The sequence below is a fragment of the Chiloscyllium punctatum genome, chromosome 6, assembly GCF_047496795.1.
Source record: "Chiloscyllium punctatum isolate Juve2018m chromosome 6, sChiPun1.3, whole genome shotgun sequence".
NCBI lineage: Eukaryota > Metazoa > Chordata > Chondrichthyes > Orectolobiformes > Hemiscylliidae > Chiloscyllium > Chiloscyllium punctatum.
Window position 1 is genome coordinate 57,418,143 of NC_092744.1, and position 17,300 is coordinate 57,435,442.

Consider the following 17,300-nt stretch of genomic DNA (forward strand, 5'->3'; position numbering starts at 1 on the left):
ATTATTCTGGATGTTCTCACTTCTCGAATATACAAATGCATATTAAATGATTTTCATTTTGTTATTGATTTCCTTCTGTCACCTCATCCCCTGATGAAATTGACTCTTTACTATGGTTTAGTTCCACAATTGGTGGATTATCAATGAATTTTCTTTTCTAGTCATCCAAGTAAAAAGCAAATCATAAAGAGTTGAGTTCTGTCCTTCCTCACAAGAGGGAGCTTCATTCCCTGCCACACATTCACTGTCCTACTAAAATGTTAAGGGCTGCCAGAAAACAGAGTGTATGCTGCTAACACTGGCATTAGATCCATTGTTGCATTTGCAAATGGACAAGTTAATACCCACTTTAGTCCTTTTGCCAGATTGTAATTTGATTGACTACAGCATGCAGTTTCTTCAGGCATTCTGCAGTCATTCAACTGGTCCTTAAAAAAATGAATTGAAGCCACAAAAAGACTCAGTTGTAAGATTTATTATTTATCTTAATATGAAACCAAGAGGAATTAGAATATTTCAGACAACTTATCATTTAAAAGGCAGGCGGTTGCAGGTAAATGCTTGTCCCATTCCCATTTGCCTCCACACTAACTGAATCCTTTCGAGGATAATGGCTAGTCCAAGAACAAGTATATCTTGTTGAGCCCTTCCACTATCAGAACCAGCAAGTTGTTCGGGAGCTGTTGGTTTGATGTATAGAAGATGTCGACACTTAACAGGAAATTGAAACGTCTCCCTTCAATTTATATGCCACAAGATTTCAGATTTTCGCAGAAAAATAAACTTTATTTTACATGAAACAAATTAAACAAGACAAGCAACAATAGTATTATAAGTTATTACTGTGTATATTATGCATACAGGTTTATTTCTCATTTGCACCAGGACTCAAGAAAATTTGACATAGTCATCTAATGAAATTTCCCCAACTCCTGCTCTTCTCAGAGATAAAACTTTCATTTACTTCATCTGTACTGTGAGTGCCTCAGTCCTTAATTCTACTTTTTAGATTAGAATGGTGCTGGAAAAGCACAGCAGGTCAGGCAGCATCCGAGGAGCAGGAAAATCAACGTTTCAGGCAAAAGCAGTCCTCACTTTTGCCCCTTAATTCTAGTTGTTTTTTTCAATGTTTCCAACTAATCTGATTGCTGCCTTCTTTACAAAAGCTCTCAATGAACCAATGAAGATACTCCTACTAGTTTGAAACTAGTAGATCTTACCAATACTGTAACTCACAAAATCTCATTTGAAATTAAGCCTCATTTGCCTTTCACACAGTGAATTATGAAGTTGGATTTTTATTCTGGTTATCATGCAGATCTATCTGTTATTTACTTTAGCTATCTTCTCTCAGTGAGCTAGAAATGGTACATTCCCATTCCAAACTGCAACTAAGTATCTAAGCAAACAACCAGATAAGTTGAAACCAGACAATCTTCCTAAGTTTCACCATGACCATGATGATGTAGTCTGCTTTGTGCTATCCTCAAATGAATCTTCATACTTATTTCTCACTTGCAATTTCTTCTTTGATCTGATGAAGTAAGTCTATTTTACAAGTCTATGTTTCATTAAATGCTTTTGGACTAATTTAGCACCAACTCCCAAGACAAAAAAAACTCTTTCTAGACTGCACATCTTGCAACAATAGCAGACATAATGTCTCCAGTTCTCCAGCTCAGAAAGCCGGCCTGCTGTTTTATATTGGCTTAATTAAATATACATTTCTCTACTTTTGAACGACCATTTTGTGCGCTTTTCTGGCAATGTCTAAAACCCAACATTTCAATTAACTTCTCTATAACCTTATCAGAAAGTCATTACCTGTAATTATTAACATGTACTAGATATTTATAACACTGCAAATGAAAAAGGAAAATGGGTTTTCATTTACATAGTGCCTTTCACATCAGGTCTTCCCAAAGTGCATTGCTCCAATTAATGGATAGTATGCACCGTTCAGTGGCAGACTTAATGAGATTAGTGAAACAATTTGCTCTAATTCTGCCATCAGATGCACTAGGTATTTCTACTGGTTTACACTGTGATTGCAGCCCAATGTATTTGTGGTACACCTTTTAAGCAATAGTATTGTACCATATAAATATAGCACTATTTATATATATGGAGTTCAATCCAGGCAAATGTGAGGTGATGCATTTTGGCAAGTCTAATCTAGAGCGAATTATACAGTGAATGGAAGAGCTTTGGGAAAAGTTGATGAGCAGCGAGATCTGGGAGTGCAGGTCCATTGTACCCTGAAGGTTGCTGCACAGGTGGATAGAGTGGTCAAGAAGGCATATGGTATGCTTGACTTCATCGGACGGGGTATTGAGTATAAGAGCTGGTAGGTCATGTTAAAATTGTACACAACGTTGATTCGGCCACATTTAGAATATTGTGTACAGTTCTGGTCACCACATTACCAAAAGGATGTGGACACTTTGGAGAGGGTGCAGAAAAGGGTTACAAGGATGTTGCCTGATATGGAAGGTGCTAGCTATGAAGAGAGGTTGAGTAGGTTAGGTTTGTTTTCATTAGAAAAAAGGCGATTGAGGGGGGACCTGATTGAGGTCTACAAAATGATGAAGGGTATAGACAGGGTGGATAGAGATAAGCTTTTTCCCTGGGTGAAGGATTCAATAACGAGTGGTCACGCTTTCAAGGTGAGAGGTCAAAAGTTTAAGGGGGATACATGGGGCAAGTACTTTACACAGAGGGTGGTGGATATCTGGAACACGTTGCCAGCAGAGGTGGTAGAGGTAGGCACAGTAGATTCATTTAAGATGCCTTTGGACAGATGCATGAGTAGGTGGGGAGCAGAGGGATACAGATGCTTAGGAATTGGGCGATAGGTTTAGACAGTAGATTTGAATTGGCTCAGGCTTGGAGGGTCAATGGGCCTGTTCCTAGGCTGTAAATTTTCTTTGTTCTCTTTGTTTAGCAGAGATTTGGCAGAGGTGTAGAAGGTTAAATTATAAAGAGAAGAATCAAAGTATATAAAGCAATTGAGTTGAAGTACTAATGACCCATGAAATGATTGAACAGAAGTATAGGCTTGGATTGAATGGCCTATTCTTCTTGATGTTTACTTCATTCATAATTTAGGATGAAAAACAAATCACATTTTTTGTTTTCAATTACTTTCAGCTTTGTAATTTGGTCTGAAAAGTAGTCCAAAACGGTAAAGTTGATTTGGCTGTCTTATGCTTAAATGTTTGAGTGTTTTATTAAATTGGGTGCATCAGCTTAGGAGCAGTCTCACCAGTCTCTGTAGTCAAAACCAGCTTTAAACCTGAAGAAACCAGTTAATCTTTTCTGAAAAAGTTGTTGTAAGCTGTGACTTTTAACTGATACGTCAGAAACTTTTAAAAGTGAACCAGCCATCTTGTGAGTCTTACCAACCAGTGGGAGTATCTGTAAAAATACAACTGAAGCAATGGTCTCCTGGGTTTCTTTGCTTTTTAGTTTCAAAATGCATATACTTGATGAGATTAGTGCTGAAAACTCAATACACATGATGAGACTCTTAGTGAAACAAACAAACCCTTCATGTAAAAGAAATGAAACTTTCAAACATAAAAAATCAGGCAATTATGCAGAAAGCAGAACCTCCTAAATGCAAGAAAGATACAAACCCAAAAGGGAGATCATCATTTCCCCCTGCCCTATCCAAACATGCATAAACAATGGCCTGTTATCCTCCTTCACTCCCCCTGAGAAATTGAAAGCGTAAGTTCGTTAAAAATTTGAGGACCAGAGAAAGATTCCACAGCGTTTACTGGATTGAAATCAATCATGAAATATCATTTTCTGATTTTGCAGGTCTAGACTAGGGTTCCATTCAACACTTCCCTGATTTTTATTTCCATTGCTTCAACAAATATAGTTTACAAACAAATTTCTTATGAAGAATTGCGGTAAAGTTCAAACTCAATGAATGAAAACAGTGAGAGTAGAGGAAGAGTGTAATAAAGGAGCCTTTACAAGTATTCTGTTGGATGTTACCTCAGAAATCAGAGCCAGAGCTCTGGTCATTACCTGCTAGCCCTGTCTACAGCAACATTCAAATAAGGGAATGATGCGAACTAAACTAAAGGCTTGCTCGATTTCAATGTTTCATTCAGATGCAGCATTATTACTAGATTACTTCTAAGGCTGTGTTAGCTCTCAATGATGCAGCATGTGGAAATAGAACCCTGCAATTTCCAGAGTCATTGCAAAAGTTAAAAAAAGTTATTAACTCTGCAACATTGCCCTATTTAGATGACTTTCAGAACCAGGTTGATAACATGAACCACGTTTCTGTACTGAATGAGAAGTATTACTTATTACAAATAATTAGATTCTAGCAACAGCTAAACAGTTATAAACCACTGGCATATAACACTTTTAATTAAAACTCTAATCCAAGTATTAATTCCTTCTTACATACATACAAGCAGATGAGGTAAAGTAGGCTATGGGCAGAGGTGAAAAATGGGAAAGATAGTTTAGTAGTCTTTTTACCCAGGTTCTGTGGGTGATTCTTCTGCTTGTCTATTTCCAGATGCTTCCACTGGTTGTTAAGAGACACAGAGTGGTTGGTTAACTTCAAAAAAAGTCTTTGTCTTATCAGTTAAAAGTCACAGCTTATAGCAATTGTTTGAAGAGAGATAAACTGTTTTTCTTCAAGTTTAAAGTTAGTTTTGATGGCAGACAACAGAGGGAATACACCTGAGCTGGAGAAGAATCAGTACTTCTCTCTCTGTGTGACTTGTTTCCGGCTCCAAGATGTTCAGTTATTTGAGAATCAATCATTAAGTTGTTGACTGATAGAAGTTGCTGTCATCATTAACTGGTCACTAGTCCATAGACCAATCAACACCTTGTTGCCATAAAAAGCTGAAGTCAAACATCATCTTGGGTACAAGTCATCTGCAACACAAATTTCAGTTACTGCTTTTTTGCAATGCATAGCATGGGTGTCAGATTACTTGCTTTTCAAAACTGCAGCTACACTTTCGAACACTGGTTTTAAAACAGTTCTTTCTCATTCAGACCAAAGTTTTAATTTAAAAAGCACAATATAAAAAAAAGTACTTACAGCTGATTTAATTGATTATTACAATACATCATAGACCTTTAATTACTGTAAGATGTTTTGTAATCAGTAATAATATACATGTAACATTTTCGTACACATATATAGCGAATGGCCTTTTGGCTGAGATTTTCAGTTATGAAGTCAAAGTATTATCACAAGTATCTTAGATGGCTTCCTATCTGCCAGTGTTTAGGCCAAGTTATCTCATCCAACCATTTGCTTCTCAGCTCATTATCTAGGCAAATGGGATGTTGCATAAGGTATGCAGTGAACCACATACAGCTAGCAAGCTGAAATTTTTCACAACTGGTGGGACAGTCTAGGATCAAAAGCACCGAAATTATTTTTAAAGACTAGCTGTAGACTACCTCATTTGCTGCTAGAGAGTTATTTGGAATTATGGAATGGAATAGCCTTTATCGTCATGTGCACTGAGTGTTGTGCAAAGTTTGCAATGTCATTTCTCTGTGCCACCTTAGGTACAGATACTTTAAGTACAGAATAAAAAGAAATAGGTTAGCATGAGAACATAGTTTAAAAAGTCCAGAATGATATTAGAAAGAATATACATTCCAGTCCCTCTCCAACATATGTCCATGCCATGTGTTATGCCTCCTCAGTTTCCTCACTCTCTATGGAACTTTTTACTTACAACATTGTTTGTTTTCCATCCACTTTAATAGCGAGTTTACTTAGTTCCACTTTTACCTATTCAATCACAGCCAGGGAATTTCCAGCAATTACCACACACCACACTGTCACCAAGAAAGTACCTAAGAATCTGTCTTCAGGCAACCTCATAGACATGGGGTCACCTTCCACAGTATATTGGCAATAATCTTTGTTACAAATTTCAACTCATTTATTAACTTTAAATTGTCAGACTTCTATAATATCCTGCCTTAGAGGAGCTACCTTTAAAAGAAGGATTTTGGAAGTGTCGGCATTGGATTGTCATGGACAAAGTTAAAAATCACACAATAGTTACCTTATGAAGGAGCAGTGCTTTGAAAGCTAATACTTCCAAGTAAATCTGTTGGACTATAACCTGGTGTTGGTGTGATTTTTAACTTTCAAAGAAGGAGGCCGTGATTTTTGGTGTTCATCTCATACTTCATTGTTTATTTGGGCAGTAATTAATTTGCTATTCTTACAACTTAATAAGCAGGAGTACACAATAATTGAGCCCCACTGTCGCACAAGTTATCACAACAGTGTAAATATCCAGTTTAAACAACAACTGGCCTGAAAAACAGCTGGTCAGAACAAAAGCAATTCACACCAGGTTCTGTCATTAACAAGGAAAATCACTCTATTCATTGTAGTCAAACTTATTCTTCAAGAAAAGACAAAGAACAAAGAAAGGAATATGAGCTATTTCTATACAACTTAAAGTATACCTCTCTAAAACTCCTGAATACACTCATACTCATTCATGAATAAGACAGAACATTTGACACAAATATTATGGCTGAAAGTTATAGACAGAGAAAACAAAATTCTGAAGATCGAAAGTCAGACTTCAGATAGGGAATATTTTTCCCAGTTCTTTTCTTTAACAATGATGATACACTGTTGTCTGCAGATAGATAGATGTTTTTCAATTTAATAATTGATCAGGTTGGGCCTAGGAATTTCCAACTTTAAGAAGTTTATTTAAGTTTCTTACCTTTTTCTTAGGGGAAAGCTGTAACATACAGCAGATTGACAAATCCAAGAACTGTTGTCAGGCAGTTTTTCCTCAACACAAACTCCTGGGGACACTTTATCTCAATAATGACCTGATTTAAATGTGCACCATTAAGTATTTCTAAGTATCAAAATTCTCTTGGTGTTTAATTATGTAGTGGTATCTAATTTCCATTCCGTTTCAAATAGAAGATATCTGATCCTTCTTTTCATTATAGCAATTGAGAGCCACTGCATTGCTGTGAGTCTGGAGTCACATGTAATATAGACCAAAGGATGATATATTTACTTCCCTAAAGGACATTAATGAACTGGGTGGGTTTTTGATGACAATCAACGATGATTCTTGATCACTATTACTGAGATTATTTTTAAATTCATTTCTTATTCATTGAATGCACATTCCACTGGTCACTGTGACATGATTTGAGCCCATGTTCCCAGAACATTAGCTGGGCATTCTGAACTATTAGTCCAGAGACATTACCACTATGCCATTATCTCCCCCACATGAAAACTATGAAAGTTATAAATATGGTTAACTGTGAAATATTTGTGCATATTGTCGAATGGAATATAAAACATTAAACAGCTTTGTTGAATATTCACTTGTGATTTGCAGAGGTTAATGGTTAAAATAATTGTGTTACAGAAAGTGTCTGAAACTGTCATTTACCTAAAAAACAGGAATAAAGGCAGCTTCAGAAAATGTTCATGTTAAAAGCACTGACAAGACGGAGCGTATTGAATTTGTTTAATTTAAATTTAATAATTAGGCTATTTAAAGCAGACATAATTTAATACAATAAGGACTCGTTTAAGAATAGTAATACTTGGATTACTCCCAGTGCTGAGAGCTAGTGAGGGTAGGAACAGGAAGATAGATCAGATGAATGCATGGCTGAGGACCTGGTGTGTGGAAGAAGGATTCACATTTTTGGATCATTGGAAGCTGTTTTGGGATAGAAGTGACCTGTACAGGTAGGACGGATTGCACCTAAATTGGAAGGGACTAATATACTAGCAGGGAGATTTGCGAGAGCTGCTCGGAAGGATTTAAAATAATAAGGTGGGACTCAGGGAGATAGTGAGGAAAGAGGTCAATCTGAGACTGCTACTGTTGAGAACAAAGGTGAGTCAGACAGTCAGGGCAGACAGGGACAAAACAGAGAACAAGGTCGGACTGATAAAATAAACTGCATTTATTTCAATGCAAGAGGCCTAACAGGGAAGGCAGATGAACTCAGGGCATGGTTAGGAACATGGGTCTGGGGTATCATAGCAATTACAGAAGCATGGCTCAGGGATGGACAGGACTGGCAGCTTAATGTTCCAGGATACAAATGCTACAAGGAGGGCAGAAAACGAGGCAAGAGAAGAGGGGGAGTGGCTTTTTTGATAAGGGACAGCATTACAGTTGTACTAAGGGAGGATATTCCCAGAAGTACATGCAGGGAAGTTATTTGGGTGGAAGTGAGAAATAAGAAAGGAATAATGACCTTATTGGGATTGTATTATAGACCCCTAATAGTCAGAGGGAAATTGAGAAACAAATTTGTAAGAAGATCTCAGTTATCTGTAAGAATAATCGGATGGGTATGGTAGGGGATTTTAAGTTTCCAAACATTGACAGGGACTGCCATAGTGTTAAGGGTTTAGATGGAGAGGAATTTGTTAAGTGTGTACAATAAAATTTTCTGATTCAGTAAGTGGATGTACCTACTAAAGAAGGTACAAAACCTGACCTACTCTTGGGAAATAAGACAGGGCAGGTGACTGAGGTGTCAGTGGGGGAGCACTTTGGGGCCAGTGACCATAATTCTATTAGTTTTAAAATAGTGATGGAAAAGGATAGACCAGATCTAAAAATTGAAGTTCTAAATTGGAGATATTAGGCAAGAGCTTTCGAAAGTCGTTTGGGGGCAGATGTTCGCAGGTAAAGGGACGGCTGGAAAATGAGGAGCCTTCAGAAATAAGGTAACGAGAATCCAGAAAAAGTATGTTCCTGTTAGGGTGAAAGGGAAGGCTGGTAGGTAAAGGGGATGCTGGATGACTAAAGAAATTGAGGGTTTGGTTTAGAAAAAAAGAAGCATATGTCAGGTATAGACAGGATAGGTTAAGTGAATCCTTAGAGTATAAAGGCAGTAGGAGTATACTTAAGAGAGAAATCAGGAGGGCAAAAAGGGGACATGAGATAGTTTTGACAAATAGAATTAAGGAGAATCTAAAGGGAGTTTACAAATACATTAAGGACAAAAGGGTAACTAGGGAGAGAATTGGGCCCCTGAAAGATCAGGCGGCCTTTGTGAGGAGACCCAGGAGATGGGGGAGATACTAAACAAGTATTTTGCATCAGTATTTACAGTGGAAAAGGACATGGAAGATATCTTGAAAAATGTCCATATTACAGAGGAGGAACTGCTAAATTTCTTGAAATGCATAAAAGTGGATAAATCCCCAGCACCTGATCAGGTATACCTGAGAACTCTGTGGATGCTCAGGAAGTGATTGCTGGGCCTTTTGCTGAGATATTTGTATCATCGATAGTCACAGATGAGGTACCAGAAGACAGGAAGTTGGCTAATGTGGTGCCACTGTTTAAGCACGTTGATAAGGACAAACCAGGGAACTATAGCCCAGTGAGCCTAATGTAGGTGGTGGGCATGTTGTTGGAGGGAATCCTGAGGGACAGGATATACATGTATTTGGAAAGTCAAGGACTGATTCGGGATAGACAACATGGCTTTGTGTGTGGGAAATCATGTCTCACTAACTTGATTAAGTGTTTTGAAGAAGTAACAAAGAGGATTGATGAGGGCAGAGCAGTAGATGTGATCTATATGGACTTCAGTAAGGCATTTGACAAGGTTCCCCATGGGAGACTGGTTAACGAGGTTAGATCTCATGGAATACAGAGAGAACTAGCCATTTGGATACAGAACTGGCTCGGAGGTGGAAGACAGAGGGTGGTGGTGGAGGGTTGCTTTTCAGACTGGAGGCCTGTGACCAGTGGAGTGCGACAAGGATCAGTGCTGGGTCCATTACTTTTTATCATTTACAGAAATGATTTATATGTGAGCAAAAGAGGTGTAGTTAGTAAGTTTGTAGATGAAACCAAATTGGAGGTGTAGTGGACAGTGAAGAAGGTTATCTCAGATTACAATGGGATCTTGTTCTTGAATTCCCTCCAACAACTTGCCCATCACTGACTGACAACCCTGTCAACCATGGTTGGGACACAGACAGGAATCCTTGGTTGAGGAAAAAGAAAGAAATTGCTTAAACGGTAGCATCACCTGAACAGACCCATGGAGATGGAGAAACTGGGAGAATGGAATGGAGTCCTTTCCAGAAGCAGGGTATGACTGGTGTTTTCAAGGTAACTGTGGGAATCAAGTGGTTATACTGAAAGTAACTGCATTGCACTGGTGGGTGGACAACCAATTCCAGAAATGGAAATAATGAAGTAAAGGAAGGAAAAGGTCAGAGATGGACGAGGGTATCACTAGATTTGTGTCATCATGTTCTTATTTTGTTTTAAAGCAGTTTTTGAAATTACATAAGCAATAAAATAAATCTGTTCAAAGTTTGCATTCAGCTGCAAGCCAGAAGGAACTTTTCACTGCATGTAGAAATTGTACAAGATAACCACAGTACCATTACAAATCTGACAAGGAAACATTTGAATATTCATACTAAATAAATCATAAATTCTCCCAGTACCTCAGCAGATGAGTGTTCAGTGGGACAAGCAGTTGTTCAGGTGCCACCTCATATGTGGTGTTAAACAAAATCTTAATTGATTAGATACAGCGGAAGAGAAAAATAATAAAAATGAACAGAAACAAATTCAACTCATGAATAATTGGTTGATAATGTCTTCAGGCACAATGCTGTAAATTGTTACAGTGGCGATGTGCTTTTCACACCTAATAAATTAAATGCTTTTTATTATGAGCATTTAGAATTTTTACTGATTTCAGGATCACATTCCCTAATTGCTTCCTTGATTAATTAGCACCAGTGAGTCAAACTGTCTTTTTATTACCTCGGAATATATAAATTTTTACCAGTGAGTGTGAGTCCACCCAGTTACCCATTAAAATTGTGGAAATGTGTTCTTGATAATGGCCTTGAAAACCCTTTAAAGACATAATTATTTACATGACATACGTGGGCAGATAATTGGTTATTTGCATGACATACATGGACTTCACATTAAGCAACTGGTAAATGTTTCAATAAACTACATATATAAATATAAGTGTAGTTACCTTGGGTTTGACAGCTTTTTGGCAAAATGCCTAAATAGTTCTCTTGCAGCCCTTCAATAAAAGGCCTATAAAAAAACTTCAGGAGTATTGTAGTTTGCAGAGTGCCACACAGCAAAATGAAAAAAATACATATACAACTTCCATAAGTTGAGAGGGATGAAATCAAGTGTGGAAGTAGTGATGGTGGTAGTAGGGGTGGGTTGGCAGCAGTGGTGGGGATGTGTGGTTCACACAGAGCCAAGTCTCAAACAAGAATGCAATAAGTGACCAGGTAACTTGCTTTTAATGATGCAAGTTGGGTACAATAATGAAAAGATCGCCAGGAGAATTGTCCCGCACTTTGTCCAGTAATATTTGGGATTTATGTTTACGTCTGGAAAATGACTCTCTGTTTGATGTTATATCTGAGAGACAGTAAACTGGATTTAAATTTCTTATTTTGGTGGAATCCCAGTAGCACACTGGAAACCTGAAAGTAACTGCATTGCACTGGTGGGTGTTTTTTTTTAAATCCAGGAACTGCATCACCATCTTGTTTCCGGGTTCACTAACCAATTCCTATGAATGAGCATGACCCATTCAAGTGAATTTCAAATTCAAGTATTGCAAAATGTAAAATTTGAATGGATTTTGGAGTTATGAGGTGGATTGAAGAATTACCAGAGTGATGTACAAAGGCTGTGTTTCAACTTACTGATGCTTCCCAGCTGGGAGTCATATAGGCCTACATTGAGTTGTTGTTGACTACTAATTTGATGAAGCAGCCTGCTATTGAAACAAAGAAGTCTGGCTGGAGGTTGGAATCTGGAATGCAGTGACATACTCATGGATTCAATACTATTTACAGTTTAATGATACAGTTGTGTGATCTAGGCACAGTAGTAAAGATGGGTATAGCAACATATCTAACTACACGCTGATGTCAATGATGTACATATCATCCCAAAGCCCTCACTCTGCCTTCTCAAGCCTACTCCATACTCATTGCTGGTGTAGCCAACCTCCTTTGTCTGTATACTTCCTCAGCTCCCAAACTGATCAGCTACACTGTGACTCATCCTCACCATCATATAATTTAATCTCTTTCTCCTATAATTTCAATGATGTTCCATATTCTGATGAAAGTTTATTGATCTGTAAGATCAACTGTGTCTTCCGCTCCACAAATACAACCAAAACTTCTCAATGTTTCCAACATTTTAGATTTTTTCATATTTTCAACATTAATTTACTTTTGTATAACATTTGCCATCACTCTCACTCATTGACCTCTTCTCCCCCATTTCTGTTACGAGAAGGCTGGCAAAACATGAAGCAGTAGTGGATAAGTAACTGACCATAAGAGGGATGGTGGTAAAAGGGGCCATAGAAATGACGATTCTATTTAAAGTGCTTCTCTGCTCAACCCACTGTGGAATTATACAATCCCAAAGGAGAGGGTTGGCAGGTAGGGGACTGTAAATTTGGTTGCCATGTTATTGTCAGCATGCCCGTCACCTATCCATTTCTGCTAATATTTTACCAACAGTGAGAGAAACGCTAAGAGGCCTACTGCCCCTTGAGCCTCTTTCATTCCAGTTGACATTGTAGCAGTGATAGGAAATAACTGCACCATGTAGTGAGATCAACTAGAAGAAGGTGGTAATCCGAGATGGAGGATGGGAAAAATTTCTGGCTGTAACAGGCTGCTCATTTTTTGAGGTATTTTAGGTGTTGGAGATGATTTCTTCAAATTCCAGAAGTAGCAATTACTGTTTTATATGCTGTTACATCGTTTTGGAACTTGGGAGAAAAAAAAGTCAAAACAACAGCACTTTTGAAAGGGGGAGGAGTCCAAGACAGAGGATAGAAAAATTTCCAGGCTGTAACAGGCTGCACCTTTTTTGAGGTATTTTAGGTGTTGGAGATGATTTCTTCAACTTCCAGAAGTAGCAATTACTGTTTTATATGTTGTTGCATCATTTTGGAAATTAGAAGAAAGAATAAGTTAAAACAACAGCACTGTTAAAAGGGAAAAGAACAGAAAAAGGAAGCACATGGTGAGGTCAGTGCAGGGGAGAGAGAGAGAAGGAAACCTACACTGCTAACTGACACAGCAGTGAACCTGCACAGTTACTGCCTTTGCTGTTTGAATTCATGTATCACTGGACTTCGGAGTGCATCTGGGAAAATTAACAAACAGTGAAGTTCACAACAAGTCTTGGAGGAACTAGTTTGAGAGAGGTCACAACACAGAATCAGATAACTGAATATTTTAAGCATGGCCTTGCAGAAATTCTGCAGTAGTGAGTAGAGTGGGTTCTTTCTTGATTATATGTTGTATTGAGATATGTCTCTTGATTAAACTTAAAAATATAAACCAGAAGTATTAAGTTCACCTGGAGCAGAGTTTTGTAGAGGAATAAGCCAGTGCTATTTTCTGGGTCTTTAGATTGAAAGAAGCAAAAATGGCCTTGAGTAGAGTGATATGCTCTTGTTGGATGTGAGAGTTTTGGGAGAGTTTACATGTACTGAGGATTAATGCTGTTGGTTGTGAATCCTATCAGATCGAATAGATTGGTTGGAGAGACAGTTAGAGACAATGAGGAATTTACAAGAGCAAGGCGATGTGATGGATGGCAGTTAAAGGAAGGGAGAAAAGTCGCAGATACAATCACATAGATGGGTTAACTCCAAGAAAGGTAAGAGAGGTAGGCAGATAGCCACAGAAGACTCCTGCATTATCTCCATTTCAAACAAGTATGCTGTTTTGGAAAATGTAATGGGTGATGGATTCTCAGGGGAATGTAGCATGAACAGTCATGTTTCTGGTATCGAGACTGGCTCTAATGCATTGAGGGGTATGTCGGATTCCAAGAGATCAATTGTGTTAGGGGACTCTCTAGTCCAAGGCACAGATTTACATTTCTGTGGCCAGCAGCAAAAAATCAGAATAGTGTGTTGCCTCCCTGGTGCCAGGATCAAGGATATCTCAGAGCGGGTGCAGAATGTTCTCAAGGGGAGGGGGACTAGCAGGAGGTCATTGTACACATTGGAACCAATGACATAGGAAGGGAAAAAGATGAGGTTCTGAAAGGAGAATATAGTGTGTTAGTTTGGAATTTAAAAAGGAGGTCTTCAAGAGTAGTAATATCTGGATTACTCCCGGTGCTATGAGCTAATTAGGGTAGGAATAGGAGGATACATCAGATGAATGTTTGGCTGAGGATCTGATGTATGGCAGAAGAATTCACAATTTGGGATCATTGGAATCTCTTCTGGGATAGATAACCTCAGGGCATGGTTAGGAACATGGGTCTGGGATATCATAGCAGTTATAGAAACATGGCTCAGGGATGGACAGGACTGGCAGCTTAATGTTCCAGGATACAAATGCTACAAGAAGGGCAGAAAACGAGGCAAGAGAAGAGGGGGAGTGGCTTTTTTGATAAGGGATAGCATTGCAGTTGTACTGAGGGAGGATATTCCTGGAAATACATCCAGGCAAGTTATTTGAGTGGAAGTGAGAAACAAGAAAGAGATAATCACCTTATTGGGATTGTATTATAGACCTCCTAATAGTTAGAGGGAAATTGAGATACAAATTCGTAAGGAGATCTCAATTATCTGTAAGAATAATAAGGTGTTTATGGTAGGGGATTTTAACTTTCCAAACATAGACTGGGACTGCCATAGTGTTAAGGGTTTAGATAGAGAGGAATTTGTAATGTATGTACACGAAGATTTTCTGATTCAGTATGTGGATGTACCTACTAAAGAAGGAGCAAAACCTGACCTACTGTTGGGAAATAAGGCAAGACAGGTGACTGAGGTGTCAGTGGGGGAGCATTTTGGGGCCAGTGACCATAATTCAATTAGTTTTAAAATAGTGATGGAAAAGGAGAGACCAGATCTAAAGGTTCCTCTGGCAGCTCATTCCATACACTTACCGCTCTCTGTGTAAAACGTTGCCCCTTGGGTCTCTTTTATATCTTTCCCCTCTCACACTAAACCTATGCCCTCTAGTTCTGGACTCCCCCAACCCAGGGAAAAGATTTTGTCTCTTTATCCTATCTATGCCCCTCATGATTTTATAAACCTCTATAACGTCACCCCTCAGCCTCCGATGCTCCAGGGAAAACAGCCCCAGCCTATTCAATTTCTCCCGATAGCTCAAATCCTCCAACCCTGGCAATGTCCTTGTAAATTTTTTCTGAACCCTTCCAAATTTCACAACATCCTTCCAATAGAAAGGAGACCAGAATTGCATGCAATATTCCAAAAGTGGCCTAACCAATGTCCTGTACAGCCGCAACTGGACCCAGCACCGATCCTTGTGGCACTCCACTGGTCACAGGCCTCCAGTCTGAAAAACAACCCTCCACCACTACCCTCTGTCTTCTATCTTTGAGCCAATTCTGTATCCGAATGGCTAGTTCTCCCTGTATTCTATGAGCTCTAACCTTGCTAATGGAATACAATATGGGAATGTATGAGTTATGTACTTGGCCTGGAAGAATACAAACATGGACGATTTTCTACATTGAGAAAGGCTTTAGAAGTCTGAAGCACAAAGGCTTTTGGGAGTCCTAGTTCAAGATTCTTTTAAGGTTAATGTGCATGTTCAGTTGGCAGCTAGGAAGGCAAATGTAATGTTAACATTTATTTCAAGGAAGCTAGAATACAAGAGCAAGAATGTACTTCTGAGGCTGTATAAGGCTCTGATCAGAAAGCTTTGGGAATACTGTGAGCAGTTTTGAGCCTCCTATCTAAGAGAGGCTGTGCTAGCCTTGGAGGGTCCAGTTAAGAAGAATGATCATGGGAATGAAGGGTTTGTCATATGAGAAGTAGTTGAGGACACTGAGTCTGCACTTGATGGAGTTGATCTCATTGACACTTACCAATTACTGAGAGGTCTGGATAGAGTGGATGTGGATAAAATGTTTACATGAATAGAAGAGCTGAGGATGCTCAGAGTGAAGGGAGGAATGTTTAGTACTGAGATGAGGAATTTTTTCAGCCAGAGGATGGTAAATCTGTGGAATTCATTGCTACAGAAGGCTGTGGAGGCCAAATCACTGAGTGTCTTTAAGACAGAAATAGAATCATACAGTGTGGAAGCAGGCCATTCGGTCACACCAACCCTCTGAAAAGCATTCTCCTCAGACCCACCTCATCCCAATAACCCCACATTTACTATTGATTAAACCATCTAACCTGCAGATCTTTGGATTGTGGGAAGAAAAGGCCCTCCTACAGGAAACTCACACAGACACAGGGAGAATTTGCAAACTTCACACAGTTGCCCAAGTCTGGAATCAAACCTGGGTCCCTGGCACTGTGAGGCAGCAGTGCTAACCACAGAAACACCATGCCGTCCAGATACCTCAGGTCTTAATTAGTAAGGGGATCAAGGTTTACGGGGAAAAGGCAGGAGAACGGAGTTGAGAAACATTTCATGATTGATTGGTGGAGCAGACTAGATAAACTAAATGCCCTAACTCTGCTCCTCTATCATATGGTCTTTATGGTTAACCTAATTCTCCAAGAACCCGAGTGCCTGGCTGCATTATAGAACTTTTGTTTTCTCTTTTGCTTTCTGTTATTAAACATTTTTTGATACTGTAAGTTACAGTTCTTTTAGCAGAGCAAAAAATGATACCAGTGAACTTAGTCTTAGATGAGAATAATATGTTACTAGAAAAAACACAACTGGTTTTGTTTTTAACTCATTTACATTTAAAATTCCCCAAACCTTTAGGCAGATTCAACAGGTTTATTGAATTTGCACCAATATAATGTGGAACAAGCAGAATCTATATCCCATGCCTTATTTCTGTTTTAGGGGGATATGACGATAGAGTGGTAATGTCATTTTATTAATAATCAGAAGGCCCAGAAAATACTCCAGGAAGAAGGGTTCAAATCCCATTGTGGTAGCTGGTGAAATTTAAAACTCAATGAATAGCATCTGGAGTTGAAAGTGAGTAATGATGACCATAAAAGAATGATTAATTGTCATAAGAGTCCTGCTGGTTCACTAATGTTCTGGCCTGCGTGTGACTCCAGACCTACAGCAATGTGATTGATTCTTAGTTGCCGTCTGAAATGGCCAAACAAGCCACTCAGTTCCCGAGCAACTAGGGAGAGGGAACATATGATTGCTTCCCATCAGAGAATTGTTATGACATGGAGACAGGCAGACAGATCAAATCAGCCTCCCTACTCCTTGTCTTTGCAACATAATAAAATTAAATGACTCTTAAAATAAA

The 17,300-nt window shown here is 38.8% G+C and overlaps 1 protein-coding gene across 1 annotated transcript in view; it reads left to right on the plus strand.

Moving 5' to 3' along the window:
- The window catches only part of ppm1lb (protein phosphatase, Mg2+/Mn2+ dependent, 1Lb), a 173,914-nt gene that overhangs the window by 129,411 nt on the left and 27,203 nt on the right, over positions 1-17,300 (plus strand). The gene's annotated exons all lie outside the window — the stretch shown is intronic.